The sequence below is a fragment of the Lutjanus erythropterus genome, chromosome 3 (assembly GCF_056507025.1).
Source record: "Lutjanus erythropterus isolate fLutEry1 chromosome 3, fLutEry1.hap2, whole genome shotgun sequence".
Lineage (NCBI taxonomy): Eukaryota > Metazoa > Chordata > Actinopteri > Lutjaniformes > Lutjanidae > Lutjanus > Lutjanus erythropterus.
In genome coordinates this window covers 7,990,994-7,998,663 of record NC_139319.1, presented here as the reverse complement: position 1 = coordinate 7,998,663, position 7,670 = coordinate 7,990,994, and positions in this window count along the sequence as shown.

The following is a 7,670-nucleotide window of genomic DNA, read 5'->3' as shown; positions in this document are numbered from 1 at the left end:
ACATCAAGAAGTCACAATTCATTTTAAATTTTAAATTAAAAAGAATTATAAAAAGAATTTATGTATGTATGTATGTATGTATGTATGTATGTATGTATGTATGGTCATATGTATGTATGTATTCTCATATGTATGTATGTATGTATGTATGTATGTATGCATGTATGGTCATATGTATGTATGTATATATGCTCATATGTATGTATGCTCATATGTATGTATGTATGTATGGTCACATGTATGTATGTATGCATGGTCATATGTATTTATGTATGTATGTATACATGTATGCTCATATGTATGTATGTATGTATGTATGTATGCATGGTCATATGTATGACCATTTGTATGTATGTATGTGTGTATGTATGTATGGTCATATGAATGTATGCATGGTCATATGTATGTATGGTCATATGTATGTATGTATGTATGTATGTATGTATGTATGTATGGTCATATGTATACATGTATGGTCATAAGTATGTATGTATGTATGTATGTATGTATGTATGTATGTATGTATGGTCATATATATATGTATGTATGTATGTATGTATGTATGTATGTATGTATGGATGTATGGTTATATGTATGTATGTATGTATGTATGTATGTATGTATGGTCATATGTATGTATGCATGTTCATATGTATGTATGTATTCTCATATGTATGTATGTATGTATGTATGGTCATATGTATGTATGTATATATGCTCATATGTATGTATGTATGTATGTATGTATGTATGTATGTATGTATGTATGGTCACATGTATGTATGTATGCATGGTCATATGTATGTATGTATGTATGCATGGTCATATGTATGACCATATGTATGTATGTATGTGTGTATGTATGTATAGTCATATGAATGTATGCATGGTAATATGTATGTATGGTCATATGTATGTATGTATGTATGTATGTATGTATGTATGTATGGTCATATGTGTGCATGTATGGTCATAAGTATGTATGTGTGTATGTATGTATGGTCATATGTATATATGTTCGATGGTCATATGTATGTATGTATGGTCATATGTATGTATGTTTGTATGCATGCTCATATGTTTGGCCATATGTATGAATGTATGCTCATATGTATGTATGCTCATATGTATGTACGTATGTATGTATGTATCTATGTATGTATGCTCATATATATGTATGCTCATATGTATGCATGTATGTATCCTCATATGTATGTATGTATGTATTTATGCTCATATGTATGTATGTATGCATGTATGGTCATATGTATGTATGTATGTATGTATGCTCATATGTATGTATGTGTATGTATGTATGTACGGTCATATGTATGTATGTATGTATGTATGTATGTATGGTCATATCCCTCTATGGTACACATTATGTTGCCAGTGGGGGAAATGTGTTTTTATGTCTCAAAATAGACTAAATAAACATAATCTGAAGAAATTTTATTTTTATTTTTATTTTTGGAAGTTTTTGGGGTTCATTGCCTGTAGGCAACATTGTACCATAATGGTGCATAAGTGAAAAAGAACGTTCCTTTTCCAATTTGAACATTGTTTATTTCATAAACATATGCAAAAATATTCAATAACATCAAGAAGTCACAATTCATTTTAAATTTTTAATTAAAAAGAATTATAAAAAGAATTTATATATATATGTATATATGTATGTATGTATGTATGTATGGTCATATATATGTATGTATGTATGTATGTATGTATGTATGTATGTATGCTCATATGTATGTATGTATGCTCATATGTATGTATGCATGGTCATATGTATGTATGCATGGTCATATGTATGTATGTATTCTCATATGTATGTATGTATATATGCTCATATGTATGTATGCTCATATGTATGTATGTATGTATGTATGTATGTATGTATGTATGTATGTATGGTCACATGTATGTATGTATGCATGGTCATATGTATGTATGTATGCATGCATGTATGCTCATATGTATGTATGTATGTATGTATGTGTAGCGTACCAGTCGAAATGAGTTGTAGCCAGGACTGATGGTCTAGTGTCTTTTAATAATAATTGTCTTCATAGACCAACGTAAGAGCTGAACAGAAGTTAAGCACAAGACAAAAGCACATTAGCTTGCTTAACAGATAATACAATACTCTTTTAAAAATATGAAGTAATGAATTCATAACTTAAACACAAATAAAAGTACTAAGCTTACCTTGTTGCCACTCTCGACTGGAGCTAATCTCCTTTTAACAGCTTACTCTCGTTTCAAGTTTAAAACCTTTTCCTTCCATGCTTGTTTGTCTGTCACTATTTACCGTCTTTTTTACTGTCGTAATGCTACGCGCCTTCAGCGACCCTTCAAAATAAAACTTCCCCTTTCACCGGAAGTGGCAACATGAGTACAACAATACACTTCAAAATAAGATTCCAACTATTTTAACTATGATGAAATTAGGTCATTTACACTCCCACCAAATTATGATGTGTTTTACATACACTACAACTTAAAACACAAATAATTTCTGAACATGAAATGACCCTTCATAAACACATGTACATTTCAGTCCTTAGCTTTACATTCCACCTCTGCTTAAGAAGCCTCTAATAGGAGAACTAACTTATGAACTGGACGTTCTACAACAGACGTTTTGCCTATGCGTTCTCCCCTTTTGTTCAGGTTCTTATCTCCAAGAAATAACTTGACTCTCCTAACGAGTCCATCTTCGTCCTGTACAGTCTCTGAGACTCTTCCAAGTCTCCACACAGATCTTGGTTGCGTTTCATCTATGTCCATCACTATGTCACCCACTTGAATGTTTCTCTTAGGCGTATGCCATCTTTGTCTGGCTGTGATGTTATGGAGGTACTCCTTTCTCCAACGGCTCCAGAACTGTTCTGCCAAATACTGCACTTGGCGCCATCTTTTTTGTCCATATAAGTCCTCTCTCTCGAACCTGCCTGGGGGAGGTAGTGCAGTGGTGGGCTTCATGGTGATGAGGTGATTAGGAGTGAGTGGTTCCAAACTATTTGGATCATTCAGATTGTCTGTTGTAAGAGGGCGGCTGTTCACAATTGCTGCAACCTCATATAATAGAGTCCGTAGGGAGACGTCATTGATTCTACCAGGAGCGAGTGAGAGTGTAGAGTTCAGAACATTTCTTACAGTCCTTATCTGTCGCTCCCACACTCCACCAGCGTGACTTGCATGAGGTGCATTAAAGACAAAATCACACTGTTTTTCTGCAAGGAAGGTTGCCAGTCTCTCTGCATCAACTTCCTGTAATGCTGCGTTCAGTTCATTTTTGGCACCTACAAAATTGGTGCCCTGGTCACATTTAATTTGTCTGACAGAGCCTCTTAATGCAATAAAGCAGCGCAGGCCATTTATGAAGGCATCAGTTGACAGATCCTCTAGCATCTCAACATGGATGGCACGAGAATAAAAACATGTGAAGAGCAGTCCGTATCTTTTGTGTTCCTTTCGTCCTTGTTTAGTCAGGAAGGGGCCAAAGCAATCCATGCCACAGTATGTGAAAGGTGGAGAGGGTTCCATTCGTTCTCTAGGGAGATCACTCATTTTTTGTCCTTCCACTGGTCTCCTTAGTCTCCGACAGATCACACATTGGCGAATGTAAGATGTAACACACCGACTTAAACCTGGGATCCAATAGCCACTGGATCGGATTTCATTAATGGTAAAGCCCTTTCCTTGGTGTTTAACCCTTTCATGGCAGTGTGCAATTATCAGTTTTGTGATATGATGCTCTCTGGGGATGACTGTCGGGTGTTTGAATGCACTAGGAAGGCTTGAACAACGTAGTCTTCCTCCCACTTTGAGCACACCATCTTTGTCTAGAAAGACATCAAGATGATACAACTTGTTGTTCCTTGGCAGCTGATTTCCTTTGTTTAATGTTTTGATTTCTTCCTGATATGCTTGTCTCTGCAGGTCTTTGATGATCACAAGCTCTGTGTTTTGTCGTTCACTCACAGTAGAGTGTGCGTTTGATTTATCTTTTAGGACTCGCCGTCTAAGGCGTGCTACAGCACTGACAGTCTGAGACCAGGACGAAAACTTCACCAGGTGGTCAGAAAGACTCACTTGACTTGTCATTGTTTGCAATGTTTGAGCCCTTTTCACTTCTGGATCTCCGACTGGCAGCTCCAGAAACTCATTTGCTGGGGGATGTATTTCCTTTTCCCACAGGAACTTTGGACCCTCCAGCCAACTGGATGACAGCAGCTCATCCACTGTTGTTCCCCTCGACGCCTTGTCTGCAGGGTTGTTGTTGGTGGAGACATAAAACCATTGCTGGGGTGTTGTGCTGTTGCGAATCCTTTGCACCCTGTTTGCAACGAATGTGTGAAAACGTCTTGCTTCATTATTTAGGTATCCCAGGACAACTTTGGAGTCTGTCCAAAAGAACTCTTTCAGATCACCATAGACTAGCTCTTCTCTGAGCATATTGCTCACTGTTACTGAGACTGTTGCTGCCGTCAGTTCTAGCCTGGGGATAGTGGTTACCTTTATAGGGGACACGCGGGACTTTCCCATGATGAAAGCGCAGTGAACATCTCCATTTCTGTTCATGAGTCTTAGATAAGTACACTGTCCATACCCAGTGGTGCTCGCATCTGAGAAATGATGTAGTTCTCTTTTTACCACCTCTCCAAAGTTGACAGGCAAATAACATCTGGTGATCTGTATTTTCTCAAGGTTGATGAGATCTCTTCTCCATCGCTCCCACCTTGGCCTAAGGTGTTCAGGCAGTGGGTCATCCCAACCAGTACCATGATGACACATTTCTTGCAGGATTCTTTTCCCACTGAGAAGGTAGGGGGCAACAAAGCCAAGGGGGTCATATATAGATGCAACTGTGGACAATATTCCACGCCGTGTTAGAGGTTGGTCTTTCAGTGTGATGTTGAATGTGAAACAGTCTCTTTCGGTGTTCCAATGAATACCTAATGCTCTCTCTATTTGCTTATCACAGAGAGCAAGGCTCTTTGTTGTGACGTCTGTTGCATGTTCAGATGCTGGTATACTGTTTAGAACATCACTGTTGTTTGACACAAACTTATGGAGACGCAGACCACCTTTAGCACATAGTTCTCGTGCTTCTCGTGCCAGCTGTATGCCTTTCTCCACTGTCTCTGTGCTCACAACACCATCATCCACATAAAAGTCTCTGGCGATGAACTGTGCACCTAATGGATATGCAAGACTGTTCTCTTTGGCCAGATGATTTAATCCGTAGTTTGCACATCCGGGGGAGGACACAGCACCAAAGAGATGTACTGTCATTCTGTACTCTTGTAGTTGTGCACTTAAATCTCCATTTTTCCACCATAAGAAGCGGAGGTAGTCACGATCACCCTTTGCAACTTTAAACTGATGAAACATTTTTTCTATGTCACACATCAGAGCTATTGGATGCTGTCGGAAACGTACAAGGACACCAGTAAGATTGTTCATCATGTCTGGTCCAGACAGAAGGTGTTCATTAAGGCTGGTTCCTTTATGCTTGGCTGAGCAGTCGTAGACAACACGTAGTTTCTCTGGTTTCTTTGGGTGATAGATGCCATGATGTGGTAAGTACCATTTCTCACCAGGGACTCCATCATCCTGGACTTCCTCTACATCACCTCTTTTGATGATGTCACTCATGTACTTATCATAGTCTTCCTTGTATCTCTCATCTTTGGAGAACTTCCTTTTCAGGTGGTTAAGTCTGACCTCTGCAAGCTGTCTGTTATCAGGCATGTATGGCCTTTCCTTAAAGGGCAATGGCATTTCATAATGTCCTTGTTCGTTTTTCCTTATGTCTGCTTTAAGTTTGTCAAGGAAGATGAGATCTTCTTGAGACACTGTTTTGTCATTTCCACTCACTTCTTTGAAGTCACTTTCTAGTGCACGAATTGCATCAATGGGAGTTACTGGGGGGACCTCTTTTACAGAAACACGATGACAAAGGCTGTCCATCCTACCTGTTTCAAGGCAAGGTGCTGAACTGCCAATTATGCTCCACCCTAACTCTGTCTGAACAGCATAAGGCTCATCGTTTTTGCCTAGTATCACTTGTTTAGGTGCTAAGGCTCTGGAACAGTTGTAACCGATCAAGAGACCTACTTCACAACCCAGGAGTGGTGGGACTTCATCTTTGATTGATAGTAGGTGACTCCAGCGTTTGGCTGTTTCACAGGTTGGTATGTGTTCAGGGTTTGCAGGAATATAGTCCTTTGTGTATGTAGGAGGGAGGAGGATGTGTGTTGCAGAGCTGTAACCCCTCACATGGAGGCCTGACACCTTTTCACTATTTACAACTGTATTCTCCCCTATCATGGTGGTTAGTTTTAGTTTCACTGGACAAGCGTTGACTTGCAGTTCATGACACACATCTTGGTTAATGAATGTGGTGTCACTTTGAGTGTCTAATAAAGCATAGACAAGCCTTTCTTTGTGTGGGTTTGCAGCAGATGACACCCAAACTGGAACAATCATTGAAGTGCTGGCAGTATGTCCTTCTCTGGCAACATTAAGTGACATAACAGCTGCTGCCTCTGTTGTGCTGTTTTGTGTTGCATTTTCCATACTCACATGTCTTTCTCCTTTAACATCTTTACTGTAGTTCTCATCGTGAAGACAGGTAGGGTGCCTTTTCATGCAAATGCCACAGGTGAGGCGGTGTCTACAGTCCTTTGCATTATGCCCTTGTTTTAAACACCCATAACATAGTTTATTGTCTTTGATGAATGTCCTTCTTTCTTCCAGGGACATTTTCATGAGGCTTGGACACTTGTGGAGCTGATGTGTGTTTTGGCAAAGCGTGCATGAAGATCCTACATGTGCTCTAACAGGAGTTTGCTGGTCACACTGTTCCACTGTCTTTGTACTGAAGACGCTTGCCTTGTTTCTTTTAATGTCCTTTAGGTTTCTTTTGTCGCTGCATACCTCAGAAGAGCGAAGAGCATGGATGGAGGTGACTGGGTTGCAGGCAACTTCTGCTTCTAGCAGCAGAAATGCAGCAAAGTCCTCAAAACTGGGAAAATCTTTACCTTCCATCAGGGCCTTTGTCACCTGACGATTCCATCTGGCGGCTGCCCAGTCTGGCAGTTTCTGTGTCAGTCTTTGATTTTCTTCACAGTCATTCAATATTTCCAGGCCCTTTACATGAGGCATAGCTAGTAAACAAGCATTTGTGAAGTCGGCAAAGTTTCTTAGTCCTTCTGCATCTTTAGACTGTATTTTTGGCCAGCTTGATAGCTTTTCTCTAAAGGCTCTTTGGATAACAAATGCCTGGCCGTATCGCTGATTGAGTTTTTTCCAGGCGTCTTGGTAGGCTGCTTCATCATTTCTGAAAAAGGTGCCTTCTAGACATTTGCGAGCTGGACCACTGACATATTTCTTTAAGTAATACAGTTTATCTGCAGCAGAGATGCCCTTTTGGTCTATCAGTGACATGAAGGAGGCTTTCCATTCAATGAAGTGAATTGGCTCACCACTGAACACTGTTGGCTCTGGTATGGGAAGTCTGTTCATTGTTATGCTGTCTTGCACAGCTTGTGCTAGCTGAGCAACACCAGGGGGCAACATGGCTGTGTTAGATGGGTGTGGTGCAGGGGGCTGAGACACAGAATTTGGGCTCACCTGCTCACTCTTTACTGACTGAA